We start from the raw sequence: 19,153 nt of genomic DNA, 5'->3' as shown, positions 1-19,153 counted from the left end.
ATCTCTAATAAAATACCAATGAATACCAATGACATTCTTCACAGAAATAGAAGAAAACAATACAAAATTTATATGGAACTACAAAAGACACAGAAAGCCAAAGCTATCCTGAACAAAACTGGAGGAATCATATTACCTGACTTCACAATATACTACAGAGCTATAGTAACAAAAATAGCATGATACTGGCATAAAAATAGACACATAGGCCAAAGAAACAGAATACAGAACCCAGAAACTAATCTATGCATTTACTGTGAACTAATTTTCAACAAAGATGTCAAGACATATATTGAGAAATGGACAGTGTCTTCAATAAATGTTGCTGAGAAAATTAGATATCCATAAGGCAGCAGAATGAAACTAACCCCTATGTCTCACCATATGCAAAAGTCAACTAAGAATGAATGAAAGATTTAAATGTAGGACCTCAAACTATAAAACTACTATGAGAAAATATTAGGGAAGCTCTAAAACACTGAACTGGGCAAAGATTTCTTGAGTAATATCTCACAAGCATAGACAACCAAAGCAAAAATTTATAAATGGGATCACATCAAGTTTAAAAGCTCTATATAGCAAAAGAAACAATAAATAAACTGAAGAAACACCCCAGAGAATGGGAGAAAATATTTGCAACCCACTCTTCTAACAAGGGATTTATAACCAGATTAGATAAAGAGCTCAAACTACTCTATAGGAAAAAAACTAATAATCTCCTTGAAAAATTGTCTAAAGATCTGAATAGATACTTCTGGAAAAAAAAGACATACAAATAGTAAACAGGTATATGAAAAGGTACGTAACATCATTGACCATCAGAGGAATGCAAATCAAATCTACAATGTGATATCTCACCCCAGTTAAAATGGCTTTTATCCAAATGGCAAGCAATAATAAATGCTGAAGAGAATGTGGAGAAAAGGAAGCCTGTCTACACGGTAGGTGGGAATGTAAGTTAGTACAACCACTATAGAGAACAGTTTGGAAGTTCCCTAGAAAACTAAAAATAGAGCTACCATGTAATCCAGCAACCCCACTGCTAACTATATACCAAAAAGGAAGGAAGTCAGTGTATCGAAGAGAGAGATAGCTGCCTTGCATGTTTATTGCAACACTATTCACAATAAACAAGATTAGGAAGCAAGCTATATGTCCATCTACAGACAAATGGGTAAAGAAAATATGGTACATACACACAATGTCATAAGAAAATTAGATTCTCTCACTTATAACAACATGGATGGAACTGAAGACAAACTTTGCATGATCTCCTTATTTGTGGGAGTTGAAAATTAAAGAATTGAACTTACGAAGATGGAGAGTAGAATGAAGGCTACCAGAGGCCAGGAAGGGTAGTGGCAAGGGGTGGGGGAAGTGGGGATGCTTAATGGGTACAAAAAATATAGTTAGATAGAATGAATAATATCTAGTATTTGATAGCACAACAGAGTGAGAACAGTCAACAATAATTTATGGTACATTTAAAAATAACTAAAAGAGTATAATTAGATTGTTTTTAACACAAAGAAAGGATAAATGCTTGAGATGATGGATAATTTATTTACCCTGATGTAATTATTACACAGTGTGTGCCATATCAAACTATTTTATATATCCCATAAATATATACACCTACTACGTACCCATAGAAATTAAAAATTAAAAAACAAAAGTCAGTTATTTTAAAAAATTTTTCTCTAAATTATTTTAATATTTTCCTGATAGCATTCAGTGGACAAGAAAATTAGAGTTAAGGGGTATTTGGGAAGATTTGCATTGCATTTCCCAGCACTCTCTCTCTCTCTCTCTCTCTCTCTCTCTCTCTCTCTCTCTCTCATCTATCTAGCTTTGTATCTGTCTATATATCTCTAGATAAATGTTTCTATATACATGTATTTGTAACTTGATAATTTCAATAAGATGTTCCTTCTTATCTCTTTGTTCATTATTCTAACATGCCACCAGGGCAACAAATAATAAAGAGGAGAGAGAATAATTTAAAGATTTCTATTATTTCCGTATATTTTCTTTATATTATAGGATGTAATGAGAACTGCAATAGCAGTAATGAAATTCTTCATCAAGAAAGGTGATAAAACTTACCTGTCTTTTCAAAAGCTTTCATTTGGTGGTGTTCTCTTAGTGTTCATATGAATACATAACTTTAAAAATTATTTTAGTGTAAATATAATTTTAATGTCATTTTAAGTATTTCTTTTTCAGTCTATTTTGTGTTTCAATATCACCTCAATATGTGTCTATTTTATTGGTCATACAATATTCCATTTTAAATATTTCCTTAATAAGCTTAACTTGCACCCTCTTGGCATATGTAATTAAATGACAGTGAAGAAGTGGCAACCAGGTGTCCTTCAATAAACATCTTTATGTGCAGAAAACTTTTTTTCCTTCAGAGTATTTTAAATACTCTTTTAGAATGTTTTTAGTATAAAACAAGTGGCATGATACGACAGTATCATGGATACTGGATAACACAACAATCTAATCTGTCTAATAACATGGCAAATGTGAACCTTTTTTTTGCCATTTACACTTTGCTCAAGATGCATATTTTATAAATTATTTTCTGAGTATTTTCAGAAGTACTAGCCTTTTCAAAGAAAATAATGTTTATTTAGATCTTGTAGCAATTCTTAAGAGAACTGCTATATTTCAATGCATGAGTTCATATTAACCAATCTTTTGAATTAAATATTCTAAATCCACAATAACTGTCTACTGACCCAATGACTTAAGCGCTGATTATTTATCCAAGAAAATGAGCTTTTAATAAGAACTATGAAATAAAAATATATTCTCATTTATTTTGGCATTTGGGGAGAAACACTGTAATAACTAAGAGATTTAATTATGAAAAATGACTTCTGTGAAAAAGCAGCCATTACTTTTCATGAAGATAATGTGACATTTTAAAAGCAGCCCAATATATAGGCTACTGAAACAAGGGTCCCAATGGAAAACTTAGGATGATCAAGTACAGTAAATTTTTAAAAATGTAATTCAGTTATCTTCCTTCTAATTAACATGGGAACAATTGTAAAGTATAGAGTCAAGTCATAAATTGCATCAATATTAAAGAAGGTCTTCGTTGTCTACTGAACTAAAGATTATTTGGGGTTATATAAATTATAACTCTGTCCACAAAATTCACAATGATGAGGTGCAAACTTCTGAAATATTTTGCTATACTTGATCAACATAGATAGTTATTTTATGACTATTCATGAAGGAGATGATCACTCATCAGGGATGATACTTGACTCAAATGAATGATTTCCCTTTCCATCATTATAAATTCACTGAATAATTGTCAATATTTTTCTTCACTTGAAGCTTGAGAACCCATCCACATTCCAGGTATCTGCATAGACTTTTCAAGTTTAATTTCTATTTTCAAAGCTATTAAACATTAACTTTCAACAGCCATTAAGATTACAGCTAGTGTTACCTCCCACACTGCTGGCTGAAATTTAACAGCTGACATAGAACTTAGTATCTTGGCATAAGTGTGAAAGCTATTTTCTAAGTAATTACAGAATAAAAACTTCAGTGCAAAAGCTCATCTAAGGTAGCTAATCAAGCTCTGGTACATGTCAGTAATGAGCTTAAATTTCAGTGCTTCCAGAAATAAATGGCAGATTTATTATAGTAGCACACATTTGGCATTGTGTAAGTCCTCTTTGACTTTAAAATGGACTATTAAACAGTGATATCTGCTTTTTCCAATCAGGAACCAGCCTCCTACTACAAGCTGAGTAGGAAGGTGAATATTCTTGAGTAGGTAGACATTGTGATTCACCTTTGAAAAAATAGCCCTGGGTCCTCCCCATGGTGTTGTGGGTGAGAATGAAGCAAAAGATGCTTTGGTGCTTGAATTTTCACTTTGAATCTTCAAAGAATATTTGAGCTGTCACTGACATGTTTTCACTTCTGTATCAAAAGTCTACAAACACACACTCGCAAATTATGAATTTTCTGGGTCAGTTCCTCATAATGAAAGGGGAATAGAATCAAGGCTAGTATCAGTGAGAACAAAATAGAATCATCCTATAGCTTAGATGACAAACTTTTTCATTTCTTAAATTTTTTTTTTCATCTGTCTCTCTCTTTCCTCTTTTGAATTTTTGTTTTGTTTTGTTTTGTTTGTGACCAAGTCTTGCTCTGTTGCCCAGGCTAGAGTACAATGGTATGATCTCAACTCACTGTATCCTCTGCCTCCCTGGTTCAAATGATTATCCTGCCTCAACCTCCCAAATAACTGGGATTACAGACATGTACCACCACACCCAGCTAATTTTTGTAGTTTTAGTAGAGACTGAGTTTCACCATGTTGGCCAGGCTGGTTTTGAACTGCTGGTCTCAGGTGATCCACCCCACCTTGGCCTCCCAAAGTGCTGGAATTATGGACATGAGCCACTGCACCCAGCCGCCCTTTTGAATTGTTTTTACGTAAAGCCTAAATATCAAGGCCTTAGATTCCTAATGTCTGGATTCAAACTCGGTGGCACTGCTATTTAGTCAACTGCACATTTCCTCTATACCTTAGTTTTCCCATCTGGAAAGGGACACAATAAATACATTGACTTCACGGAATTGTTTTGAGTTAATATATGCAAATAACTTAAAACAGTGTCTGGCACATATCATGCAACATAACTAATGCTATTATTGTTACATAGCATTTTCAGTAAAGTTCCATTTGTGGCTTTCCCTTTATTTAGCACTGGAGAGTATAATAAGAATCAACTTATGAAACTACTTCTAGTCCCCGAAATGCTGGTCATGAAGATAGTTTTGGAAGAAATATTATTTTAAAAGGGTACTTTCTCCTAAAGTACAAATCCATTGCAGGCCTGAGCTGAAGAAAAAAAATATGCAGAAAAAGCATTTTCACAGCCAAGGAAGAAGTGATTTAGTAAATCACTAATTTCATTCTCTCAGAACATCTTAGCTGTATAGGCATTACATTAAACCTACCATCAGAATTTATCTATTTAAAGAGCAAGATCAAATGCCTTAATTTCCAGATTGCTTTTTGACAGGATATTTAATTGAACCATGTCCTACCATAGAGGTTTTAAACCGGTGTTCCTGCTCCCCTGTTGTTCCATAGTCCTCTTAAAGGTGAACTATCAAATTTTTATCAATTTAAAAAATAAATGGAGATGACAATAAATTGTGTGTGTGTGTGTGTGTGTGTGTGATGGAAATATCAGGCACAGAGTGGAGGTGGAGGGTACAATTTGCTGGTATTAAGAGTTGTTAGTGTGCTAAAACACTAACAAGCCTGTTGCAAAACTGTTTTTGTTGTTGTTGTTTTAAGAGCAGGCAAGAACACTGCCTTGTGAATATATAAGGGCAGTTAACAGTTCTGCTCAAATGCAATATGGTGCTAAAAGGCCGCAGAGCGAGTAGTAAGTAAATAGAGATGCTTTTAAAGACAATGTGAAACACTGTTTTACTGTGGTTGTTATCTCTTGGCAATTATGCTGACATGCTTTAGTGTTTCTTTGAGTTCTTTTTTAAATTCCATTAAGAATGGGAAGTAATGCTCCAGTGTTCAAGGAGTGCTGCCAACATAAAAGGGTCAAGAATCTTGGCTATCGCAGGAAACAAATGCACACGTATGTGCACACACACACTCATTAAGCTTTGAGTCAGATTTGTCTTCCAATTGTAAAACAACTAGCTTTGTGTCTTCAGGCATGGCACTAGATATCTGTAAGCTGAGGCATGATGATTGGTAAGCTATACATGATACCTCCCAGACAGCAAGATCTTTTTAAATAAAATAAATGAGACATTGCATGTGAAAAAGGTTTGTAGATAGCACATACATTTAAAAAGAAGAGATTACCAGAGATCTTAAAACAGAACTCTGTGGGAGTGGGATGTAAAGCAGATTGTTATGGGAGAACACATGGACACATAGAGGGGAACAACACATGCTGGGGCCTTTTGGAGGGTGGATGGTGGGAGGAGGGAGAGAATCTAGAAAAACAACTAATGGGTAGTGGGCTTACTATCTGGGTGATGAAATAATCTAAACAACAAGTTTACCTATGTTACAAACCTGTACTTGTACCCCTGAAGTTATTATGAAAGTTTAAAAAAAAAAAACACGTTCAGATTATATGGCTTTAATGTTAAAGGGAAGGCATTAGGGCCTGTTCAGTTGTCATGTTCAAAGCAAACAGGTAGTAGTCGTGGAAGCCAAGTATTTGGTGTTGTATGAGTCTCATTTTTATCAAAAGCTGATTGCCAGTAGGTCCAGCCCATGAGCTATTGCAGAGGGTGTAAAAACTACAGGGAAAAATCTGTACCTTGACTAAAGGACAATTGTTCCATGTCCTCTCTGGGGAGGTACAAGCAACTGCATCAAATCAGATGATTGGCCAATGTTCCGTTTAAAATAGAATTCCCTAAATGTGAATAAACCAGAATAGGTAATGGATTATTTAAATGAACTTTGAGAACATTTATGGCATAGATCAATACCAGCTATTTTTTTAATCAATGATTACTCTGTTCCTAAATGCACCCATTAGCGTATATACAAATGGCCCTAAGGGAAAAAGTTATGTGGCCTTACTTCTGCTTTCCCAATGAAAATGTTAGCACTTAACAATATAATTTCTCCATACCTGAGAGCAGAAATTTGAAACCCACAAAGAAAAAAATATAGCACTGATAAGGTTTTTATTTTTTTCAAGCCCTTTCACTTCATTATTCTAAACCACTCTCAATAAAGATGAAAAGGTTGAAAAACCTAAACTTGTGTCCCTTTTTGAGTGATGTCTTGTTTGGTTAAGTCTTCCCAATAACATAATTTTTATGTCTCTAAAAAATTATTTAAATTATTTCCATTGAAATATTTTGGGGTGTTAAAAGAAAAACTTCAGCCAAATTAAATTTAAAGGAGTTTAATTGAACTTTGAAGGATTTGCAAATTGGGCAGCCTCCTGGGCCAGAATAGGCTCTGAGACCCCACACAGCCATGTGGTAGATGATTTATGGAAAGTAGAAGGAAGGTGATATACAGAAAATGCAAGTGAGGCACAGAAACATCTGGATTTGTTATGGATTGATGTTTCTTATTTGAACACAGTTGGCTACATTTGACTGGCCAAAACTTGGTGATTGACACAAGTGTCGGCTACGGGTCTGGTTACACTTTCCTTGTTATAGTTCATGATGTACAGAAAAACCTTTAGGCCTAATTTAAACACGTAAGGAGGCACGTTTAGGCTAAACCTGATTTAACAATTCCCCCCATTTTGGTTATCTTCTCAATTTTGATAGATTGACCAAAACTTCAGACATTGATGTTACTATCACTATTATAAATGTACTTATTTGGCCTTGAAACTCATTGGAAAATAGCAAAACAGTGGGTTTTGTAAGGTAGAAGTAAGGACTTCAGGTTATTTCATTTTTTTATTTTTGGAAGGATTAAAGTAGAGGGTACTTCTTTATGCTGTAATGTCCTCTTTGCGGGAGAAAAAACACCAGGTCTGTTCTAGGATCTATTTGTTTCATTAAAGTCATAGCTTGATTATGCCACATTTAGCATGAGTGACTCCACTTTGATTTGCTCTGGTCTGTTAGGACCTAGTACATGAGCTCAGTACAAAACAATGGTCTCCCATCATTTTGTTTAAAAATTCCCCACTGTTGGTTACGATCTCACTTAGGTGAGATTGTGACCAAAACTTAAGGCCTTAACGCCACTTTCATTTACCACCATTTTGGGTTTCCAGTCTCAGCATATCATGCATAGTTTATGGTGTGCCCACGGTCACACATGTCTGTCAGCTCTTGTCATTCCAGTTGAAGAGATACCATTTGACATTCTAGAGATGGCTACATGCAAACATTTAAAACGTTTCAGAGAATACAGTGTACCAGGAAAACTATTATGACTATCAGGAGAATAATACCAAGAGTTTGGTGTATGCTTCTTACCCAGGGTCCCCATAAACCAAACCACCTAAAATTAAAGAAATCAAAGAATGAACTAGATAAGAGGCCACTCAATTAACTCAGCAGTCTTTTTGTTAATCTATAACTGAATCTTTATAATCTACATTTGATGTATTTCTCCATAGGCCACAAGTGCCAGCAGCTCCTCAGATACTTCTCTGTTTAGCTAGTATGTAATCTATAGCAATTCTATTTCAAAAGAGAATTTAAAGTCTATTGTGTAACCACAGCCTTTACAGTAGAGTCTGCAATAGAGTATATAATGAGGGATACATTTCTAATCATTGCTTTTTTTTTTTTTTTTTAACTCCAAACCATGAAAGAAAAGGACCTAACAAAAGGACCTAACATCTTCTAGATGCCTTTCTAGAAGAGCGAAGGCCCCCTGGCAATGTTCTCTTTAACCACGATGTGGGCTAGGAGGAGTGAATCAATGTTCTGTTTCTAATTATGTGACAATGTAGATACCATTAAGGTTTCTCACCTACATTGGACCTTCATCTTTCATCTGTCCAGATATAAGGTTATCTACATATAAGGCTGGCTGCAAAATTATTCGCAAATAAATGTATACCCCATATGTGTACAAAACAGCCCCTCTTTTCACTTCTATTGTTCATAAAGGCATAAGCAAGGGAAAAATATTCAAGGATAAGAGTCTCATGATAGTAGAAGTCTTGATCCATGATTTTGGGAAAAGCTGTTCATATCAATATTGTCATCTTCTTCTGGGGAGAAAATTCCCTGGTTAGCTTCACCTGAAGGGTTCCCATGGATATACAGTTCGAAGAGCATGGAGGAATCCTTCTCAGTTGTAAGATTATGAACCCAAAGTTCAAGGTCCTGAAGTTTTTGCTGGAGTGTACATGGCAAGGACAGTATCTCTGTTGTTCTCAGATGATTCAGTCTTCAGGTTCTAGATTGTGAAGGCGTAGATTGTCCTCAGTCAGTAAACCATTAAAAGCTTTTTTTGTTTTTTTGTTTTTTTTTTTACCTGATGAAAATACACAGAAATAGAAAATACAATCCTAGAATTCCTATAAACCACAAGACTCCAAATAGCCAAATCAATCTTAAGCAAAAAGAACAAAGCATGAGGTATCACACTACATTATTTTTAAAATCTGCTACAAAGTTGTAGTCATCAAAATAGTATGGTACTGGCATGAAATCAGGCACCTTAGCCAACAAAACAGAATAGATAGCCCAGAAATAAAATCCTGCAAATATAGTCAGCTAACTTTTTATAAAGGCATCAAGAATATACAACAGGGAAAGGATAAACTTTTTAATAAATGATTGTTGAGGAAACTAGAAATCCACATGTAAAAATAAAATAAAATTGGATGCTTCTCTTACACTATATACAAATATCAACCCAAAATGGATTAAAGAATTAAACATAAGGTCTAAAACCTTAAAACTCCTAGAAGAAAACATAGGAGAAAAGCTCCTTGACATTGTCTTTGGCAATATTTTGAATACCAAAGTAAAATATCAGACAACACAAACAAAAATAAGTAAGTGGGAAAACATCAAACTAAAAAGTTTCTGCATAGCAAAAGTAGCAATTAACAAAATGAAAATGTTACCTACAGAACAAAAGAAAATATTTGTAAGCCATGATTCCAATAAGGAGTTAATAAGGAACTTACACAACTCAAGAACAGGAAAACAAACTGATTATAAATGGGCAAAGGACTTAAATAGACCTTTCTCAAAAGAAAACATACAGGCTGGGCATGATGGCTCATGTCTGTAATCCCAGCACACTGGGAGGCTGAGGCAGGCAGATCCCTTGAGGCCAGGAGTTTGAGACCAGCCTTGCCAACATGGTAAAACCTAATCACTACTAAAAATACAAAAATTAGCCAGGTATGGTGGTGCAAACCTGTTATCCCAGCTACTCGGGAGGCTGAGACAGGAGAACCTCTACCACAAGGAAGAGGTTGCAGTGAGCTGAGATCATGCCACTGCACTCTAGCTGGGTGACAGCATATCAGGGTAAAAAAAAAGAAAAAGAAGAAGACATACAAATGGCCAGCAGGCATATGTAAAGATGCTCAATATCATTAATCATCATGAGAATGCAAATGCAAAAATACACAATGAGTTATCACCTCACACTTACTAAGATGGCTATCATCAAAAGGATAAAAGATCCCTGTTGGTAAGGATATGAAAAAAAGGAAACATTTGTATTAATATACTATTGGTGGGAATGTAAATTGGTATAGCCATTATTTAAAAAACGTATACTAATTATCAGGGCAATGCAAATCAAAACCACAATGTGATACCACGTTACTCCTGCAAGAGTGGCCATAATAAAAAAAATAGTAGATGTTGGCATGGATGTGGTGAAAAGGGAACACTTTTACATTGCTGGCGGGTATGTAAACTAGTACAACCACTCTGGAAAACAGTGTGGAGATTCCTTAAAGAACTAAAAGTAGAGTTAACATTTGATCCAGCCATTCCACTACTAGGTGGAAAAGAAGTCATTATACAAAAAAGGTACTGGCACATGCATGTTTATAGCAGCACAATTTGCAATTGCAAAAATATAGAACCAGCCCAAATGCCCATCAATGAGTAGATAAAAAAAATGCCACACACACACACACACACACACACACACACACGCACACCATGGAATACTACTCAGCCATGAAAAGGAATAAAATAATGATATTTGCAGCAACCTGGACTGAACTGAGACCATTATTCTAAATGAAGTAACTCAGGGATGAAAAACCAAACATCTTATGTTCTCACTCATAAGTGGGAGCTAAGCTATAAGGACACAAAGGCATAAGAATGATACAATGGACTTTGGGGACTTAGGGGGAACAGTGGGAAGGGGTATGAGGGCTAAAAGACTATACGCTGGGTACAGCATACACTGCTCAGGTGATGGGTGCACCAAAGTCTCAGAAATCACCACTGAAGAACTTATCCATGTAACTGTTACAGGTAGTCAGGCATGAGCAGGGCAAAAGAGGGCTCCCTACCCCACCACCTACCAGGAATGTCAGGCGATTGGGTGATAGTTTGACAATCATCACATTGCCTCTCTATAAGTGATAATTCTGGCAGCCAGTACCAGGAAGAGAAAAAATCCCTACTTTGTTCCCCAAAAACCTATTGAAATTAAAATAAAAAAAAAATAACAGTACGGAAGTTTTCAAAAAATTAAAATAGAAGTGCCATATGATCCAGTAATCTCACTTCTGGGTATATATTCCAAAAAAATTAAAGTCAGGATCTAGAGGAAATATCTGCACTCCCATGTTTATTGCAACATTATTCACAATGGCCAAGATAGGAGAACAATCTAAGTGCTTATCTGCCGACAGATGGGTGGATAAAGAAAATGTGCTTTGCATATACTTTAAAATTTTTTAAATAGATTTTTTAAAAAGAAATATGGAATGCTTCACTAATTAGTGTCATTCTTGCTCAGGAGCCATGCTAATCTTCTCTGTATTTTTCCAATTTTAGTACATGTGCTGCCGAAGTAAGCACTATAAATGTGTGTGTACATGTGTGTGTATACACATACAATGAAAGTACATAATTATTCAGCCTTAAAAAGAAGAAGTTTCACTATTTGCAAACTTAGCATGAACCTTGAAGACATTATGCTAAGTGAAAATACGCCAGAAACAGGAAGACAAATACTGCAAGATCTCACTTTTATGTAGAATCTAAAAACCAAAATGCTAAGCTCATAGCAACAGAGAGTAGAGTGATAGTTACCAGGGTCTGGGCTTCAGGAAAAGGGAATATATTGGTAAAATACTGCAATCCTTTAATTATAAGACGAATAAGTACTAGAGACTTAATGAACAGCATGGTGACTGCAGTTAATAATAATGTATTGGGCATGTGAAATTTGCTGACAGTAGGCCTCAAGTGTTATCACTAAACACACACACACACACACACAAATGAATGTTATATCAGGATTAATTGAAGTTCTTTAAGAATGACTCTTCCTTTACTCAGGGACAAATACCTTCTAGCACATTGTCCAACCATCTGTTCATCTTAAAAGCCTAAAACCTTCAATAATCTATTCAAACAAATTTGAGCAAAATGAGAAAAACTAAGAATTTCACAGTTACTATATAAAACTATTAATAATCTGTCAATACTTTGAGGCATTGGTGCTGTATTAGTCTGTTTTCATGCTGCAAATAAAGACATACGTGAGACTGGGTAATTTATAAAGGAAAGAAGTTTAATTGACTCACAATTCAACATGGCTGGGGAGGTCTCAGAAAACTTACAATCATGGTAGAAGGGGAAACAAACACGTTCTTCTTTACATGGTGGCAGCAAGGAGAAGTGCCAAGCAAAGAGGGAAAAGCCCCTTATAAAACCATTGGATCAGCCAGGTGCGGTGGCTTAAGCCTGTAATCCCAGCACTTTGGGAGGCCAAGACGGGCGGATCACGAGGTCAGGAGATCGAGACCATCCTGGCTAACACGGTGAAACCCCGTCTCTACTAAAAAATACAAAAAGCTAGCCGGGCGAGGTGGCGGGTGCCTGTAGTCTCAGCTACTCCTGAGGCTGAGGCAGGAGAATGGCGTGAACCCAGGAGGCGGAGCTTGCAGTGAGCTTAGATCCCGCCACTGCACTCCAGCCTGGGCGACAGAGCGAGACTCCGTCTCAAAAAAAAAAAAAAAAAAAAAAAAAAATCATCGGATCTTGTAAGAACACACTTACTATCACTATCACGAGAACAGCATGAGGGTAACCACCCCATGATTCAATTACCTCCCATCAGGTCCCTCCTAGGTTATGTGGGGATTATGGGAACTACAATTCAAGATGAGATTTGGATGACACAGCCAAATCAAATCAGCTGTCAAATGTGGTTCATGCTGGACACAATTTAACAGAATGAATGAAGGCTGACTCATAGCCCACTCAAAAAGTACTATTTAAGAATTATAAATTGAGTAAGCATCTCCCATTATACTAACAAATACAAAATGTAGAGGAGTTGTGGAATGAAGAAGGATGAGCTGTTGTTTTGTTTTGATTTAATTGTTTGGGTGTTTGGTGTAATAGTTGTTTGCTGTATAACAAATTAGCACAAATCTCAATGACTTTAAAACTATGAAAAACAATAGTCAACCACTGTTAACTTCCAGAGTCATCTCTACATTTTCTAGAAAAAAAAAAAAAAAAAAAAATCTTGATGCTAGAGATTTTCCTTACTGAATTTCAGACTTACTTGCAAAATACCTCCCAAAACAAAACCTGGCCGAGTGGGAAAAGTAGCCTGAGTAACCCAGCTTCTCCAGTCCAAGGTTGGAGATCTTGGCTCCTGCAGAAGCAAACCAGGAGATTGTGGGAGAGGAGTAAATCTGACAGATGGGCTGATCATTGCATCTGGTGATTTACATACGGAACATATCTTATGGTTTCAGAAGCCCTTGTCCCTGCTGTGATTACTCTAGCCCTCAGAACCTGCATTCTGATCGTTGATGGTAATGTGATGCTGTACTTTTCTGAACTTTTCTTTCATCTGGATAGGAGGGAGCCATGTCAAATCAGGAATTCTCATTTAAAATCTCTGCCTGGAGATGGAGTTTTTCCTTGCGTCTGTTCAGGCATGGTAGGTATCTCTGCCTAAGCCTCTATGATTCTTCTAAAATCAGGTCAGAGCCTTGCATGTGCCCCTGAGCTGTGGGATCCTGAGTCTACAATATCAGCCCCAATTTCCTCTGGGCCTGGACTTAGCACAGGGGCTGGTACTGATTCGTCTGTTTACAACAGACCTTCCTGCCTCTTGCCTTTGTTCTGAGGACAAAGCCACTGAAAACACCTCCTTTTCTTTGCTTCCCTTTTTCCTTTTGAAAAGGAACCTGTGTGTACTGTGGCAGGACTAACGAGGTCTTGCTTCCAATTGTCTCAGGCCATTCACTGAACTAGGCACAGTGACCCTTCCCTCTGATGTGGCTATTCTACAGTCCTTTCTGTCCACGGATATGCTTTCCTGCCTTGAGATACCTAGCAACCTCTTTCTCAGCTATTAAAACTACAAGCCGGCCAGGCACGGTGGATCATGCCTGTAATCCCAGCACTTTGGGAGGCCGAGGCGGGTGGATCACGAGGTCAGGAGATCGAGACCATCCTGGCTAACACGGTGAAACCCCGTCTTTACTTAAAAAAAAAAAAATACAAAAAATTAGCCGGGCATGGTGGTGGGCGCCTGTAGCCCCAGCTACTCGGGAGGCTGAGGTAGGAGAATGGCCTGAACCCAAGAGGTGGAGCTTGCAGTGAGCCGAGATCCGGCCACTGCACTCCAGCCTGGGCAACAGAGCAAGACTCTGTCTCAAAAAACAAAAAACAAAAAACAAAAAAAAACACAAAAGAAACACCTACAAGCCTTTTCTAGATTTCGTTGTAGCCTGAAGCTTACAATGCTCCTACTGGCACAGCCTATTCTTTCTGGCTTTCCTATCAGCACCCAATACCAGGGAAGCTTCCACAGCCCAGGTAAACTTACTCTGGGGATGAGACGCGGAGACTAGCAGCCAAGCATTCTAGGGCTAGAAGTAATGTAATGGGTAGGCCTGCAGCTGGGGCTTGGGCTGGGGCTCTGTGTCCAAATGAAGAATTATGCCATCAAGAGGCTGTTTTTTAAAGCATGAGGGTCCTGTATCTAGCTCAATCAGCATGTGAGTGGTGTGTGGCATTGCATTCTTTGCTCACTGAAGTCCCTAGACCACACACAAGACCTTATTGCGATTTTCCAGGTTACTAATTATTAAGGAGAAGTTGAGTGTTTGTCCTTAAAATTTTCCAAGGATACTTTGACTATAGCAGGAACACCTAAAGCCATTTCTATCAACTCCTTGATAGGCAAGCTGAAGTTGAAGATGTCTCCCTTCTTTGATGAGGCTGAAATGGACAAGCCAAAGCACTCAGTGAGATGGATGACAAAGAGGAGGCCAGCCAGGAAAGGTGATTTTTGGCGAACCTCAGTGGAATTGAAATAGATTACAGTTAAATGGATAAATGGATATATAACAATAACTATAAATAAATGCCTACTTATTTTTAAAAGGATAACATAATTTCCACTGTTTTAATCTTTGAATAATGCAAAAATATTTTAATGGTTTGCTGGAAGGGATTATCAACTGATTCTTGGTCATCAGTCCTTTTTTCAACAGGGCACAGAATCTTACTCATCTCACAGACCATCCATGTGGGTGTGGCAGAAGGCTCCAGATTAAATCTCACCCACAGTGATCTACTAGTTAGGGATGATAATATTTAGGAAATTCAGTATGCCTGTAGGATAAGAGAGTGTATACACAGTTTTTCCACTGATCCCCTTTTATGAGGTGACTCTGGGTCATGTTCTTTCTGTTGGGGCTGATAGGGAGAATGACGATGGAGCTTTGGAAGGCTCTGATTGAATGTTAGAGTTCAAGGTTTGACCTCAGGAAGCAGCATCCTATTAGATGGAGCATACTGGTACCTGCAGGAATAAGATAACAGTAGCATCTCCCTATTCCCTCACTGTGACAATGAACAGAGTCTCAAGACATTGTCAAATATTTTCTGGGGAGCAAAATCACACTGTTTTGGCAATAGATCAGAAGTTACCAGGAGATGGTGGAGGAAGGGATTGAGGAATTATTGCTTAATGTGTGCAGAGTTTCTGTTTGGGGTGATAAAAATCTTTGGAAACAGATAGTGGTGATGGTTGCACAACATTCTGAATATAATTAATGCCACTGAAAAATTGTGATAATGGGAAATTTTATGCTACATGTATATTTATGACAAAAATATAAGGGCAGACAAATATGTTTGTGGTTGAAATGTAAAAATATTGAAGTGTTTCAGAACCACTCAGATACAGACCCCTGCTTCCCTACAGTTTGTCTAGAAGATCCAATGTTTATTAAAGAAAAATTGTTGCTTTTCTAAAGATACCTTAGGAGTGACAATGAGAGTGATTAGTGAATAGTGTATCTCCGCACAAATATTTTACAAATATCTTTGTGTTTGTTTTATCTTGACTTGTTTAGCACTGCTGTATCTCTGAGGGCTATTATCTGTCCTCCTTCCATTCCTCACCTCCCTGACTCCCACCTCCTCTCTCCCCCAGATCCCTGTCCTTATTTAACGGTTTAGATTCTTCGCACTTTATCATACAAAGCAATTTGGGCTTCCCCATTTCCCATCTTGATGTGCAGGCAATTCCATTATTAGCAGGTGAAAATATCCTCTGTTCAACATAATTGAACCTGTTTGGGCAGCATTTCGAGTTATATGCCACAAAACAAAAATAAAAACAAACACACACAAAACACCCAATGAAACTGGAGAAAACAAACAAAAAAAATGAAACAAAAAAAATATTTCTTTCAATCACTCCAAAGGTATTTCCATTAATGAAGAGTTTCCTGATTTTCTTCATCTATTTTTGAGCTTGTTATTAAAATTGTATTGGCCTTTCATCGGTTTTAAAAACAGTAAGATTATATTGTTGATAGTATATGTTTATACACACAACACACACACATATTTGTGTGTATTATATCACCATATTAGATAGGCATACAACAGTTATTCTAACAGGTTCTTTATAAAGAATATAAAATGTTGAAATTAAGCATTCTATCATTTTTTTATTTTCACCCATTCTAGTGCTCATTCTAATCGATTAGCCTTGGCTCATGAGATCTAATTCTCGCCTATCCAAATGGTGAACCTTTATCAAAATGACACCTTCTTTCTTGCTTTCTCCTGCATCAAGAGCTGCTTCATCATCTTCCTTCCCTATGGAATTTACATGTCAATCCACATCCTTCTTTTTTTTTCTCCTTTAACTTTAGCAGAATTATCTGTTTTAAAAATCCATCCACAAACCTGATCACCTCTTGTGCTTCAGTATAACAATTCAGAACACCAATGATAAAAACAATTATTTATTTAAAGTGCCAGGGCAGCAAACACACTTATAAAATCTAAGGTACTCAAAAAAATAGTTATAAAATCAGAATAATGAAAATACAGAACATAGTTTTAATCAAAAGTAAAACTTTAACCTGATTGTTGAAAATAGAGCTTATTGTGCAAGTCTATTCCTTACCATCCATAGTAAGAGGTCAAGTTTAATTTATGCAATTAATAAATCATGAAATAATGATACAAATAGTATTTTAAGGTGTGGAGGTTAATAATGAATGGGAAAGCTAAAAGTTTAAATAGTTTGGTTACCTCTGAGAAGCATGAGTTGAGAAATAAGTGGTGATGAGACGCTGTTTTTAATGCTTTACTTTTTATTTTTATCAGTTTAATAGAAATGTTTGATTCTAAAACCATTCATATATTATTCTGAAAATCTGAAAATTAAATTTAAAAGTAAGGTGGGCTTCATCAGTATTTAATGGAGATTTTATTGTAAATTTTTTTAAAAATAAGTTTGACTACAACATAATCAAGTTTTTTAAAGTTCTACTGACTATTCAAATCCAATTTACAAAGGGTAGATACTCTGATACAATCCCCTACCGTAAAACATGCAAATACTATTTTAGTTAGAAGGAATGCATTTCTAAAACTATTGTTGAGCTCTCACAAAAATAAAGCAAGTCTTCAATGAACAACAGCAACCACCACAACAAAAATTTTCAACAAACCTAAAGCAAAACAAAAATGGTACTAAAAACCTGGCAACTTGAACTCGAATGGAAAAGGGCACACCAAAGCCAGAGCTGCTCTGGAAGTGTTCTGAATCCTTAGTCCTAACAGTTCCCTGGATAGCAATCCCACTACGGAGTAGGATTTCAACTTAGCAAAATTGGAGAAACTAATGTGAGACCTCCCCACATTAAGTCAGGAATCCAAAATAAGTCTATCTTCAATACTCAAGCAATAGAGACAGAAGAATATATTGACAGCAGCCAACCATTAGGCAACAAAAACTACATAATTAATCCATTTACTGGTTTAAGCAAATGTTAATACTCAGCCCCACAGATGCCTTAAAAAAATGCTTGCTAGTTCAGTGTAGGTATAAATAAGGAAGACAAATATAGCATCAGTAGTTTGTTTATATAGGTTGTACATCTTTGAAGAAATATAGCATCATTTACATGATAAATGAGAAAGCATATTGACTTATCTTTAAGGCGATCCTAATTCTCACAGTGTACAATTTATTTTTGTTTTACTGAGGGTATGCTGTGCCCATTAATACCAATAAATTCCCTTGAAATTAGAGACAGAGGCTGATTTGGTTTTTGGTGATTTCATGTGCCTTTCCCCTGTAGAAAGAGACCATTGGGGATTAGAATGAGCGCCACTTTATTACATTTCTATCTCCTTTGTATCCCTAGATTCAATAAATATGATCTCTTTTTCTATTTCCATTGTATCACTATAACCTTATATTTTGAAGAATATTTTGTTTAAATAGAATTCCTCCTTACTCAGTGTATAACACACTTTTTTTTCTTTTTCACCAAAGTCACTTTCATACCTGTAACACTTGATTGAAATTCCATGTATTTCAGGTGAACTTTTTCCTACAATTCATTTTTATTTACTTTTTTATTTAGTCTCATAGACTTGCTTGTGAGAAATAAAAGGAAGAGAAAATTCACTTATAGCTATTTAAATGACTGAACATGTTCATATGTTATGTAGACTTCATGATAAACTTATTAGATAAAAGATACTATCCTCATTAAAATTAGAAATTTTTTGTTTGCTTGTTTAGCACAATACTTACATAAGAAATAATTATTGTTATTATACTGAGTTACAATGTGATACCTTTACATATAGTTACACTCTTACATTTATTACAGCAATGTGCTATGGTAAAGATACACAGCTGAATCATAAGAGAAAAAGACATGTGCAAGAGTCCATTTAAGGTCTCATGTTTTCTTCCTCCCATGAGCAGTCACAGACAGCACACACTTCAACCAGCAATAAAAATGTAGCAACAGCTGTGGGAATTTTCTGCCCAAGGAAGCCCATTAGAGACTCGGTGACCAAGGCTTTTATTGGGGTCTGCTCATGTAGGTATTATCTGCCTAGCATGTACCAAAGTTCTAGACTCCCAGAAATAAAGCACATTTTTACCATAAACCACATT

The 19,153-nt window shown here is 36.3% G+C and overlaps 1 long non-coding RNA gene and 1 other non-coding gene across 3 annotated transcripts in view; both read right to left on the bottom strand.

Annotated features, from left to right (window-relative positions):
* LOC105480995 (uncharacterized) overlaps positions 1-19,153 on the bottom strand; it is a 575,131-nt gene that overhangs the window by 33,396 nt on the left and 522,582 nt on the right. The gene's annotated exons all lie outside the window — the stretch shown is intronic.
* On the bottom strand, positions 11,431-11,535 carry LOC112426538 (U6 spliceosomal RNA). The gene has a single exon (XR_003017905.2). It is a non-coding gene; the product is annotated as a U6 spliceosomal RNA (small nuclear RNA).

This window comes from Macaca nemestrina, chromosome 14 (genome assembly GCF_043159975.1).
Source record: "Macaca nemestrina isolate mMacNem1 chromosome 14, mMacNem.hap1, whole genome shotgun sequence".
NCBI classification, from domain to species: domain Eukaryota; kingdom Metazoa; phylum Chordata; class Mammalia; order Primates; family Cercopithecidae; genus Macaca; species Macaca nemestrina.
This window is presented reverse-complemented; position numbering and strand designations above follow the sequence as displayed.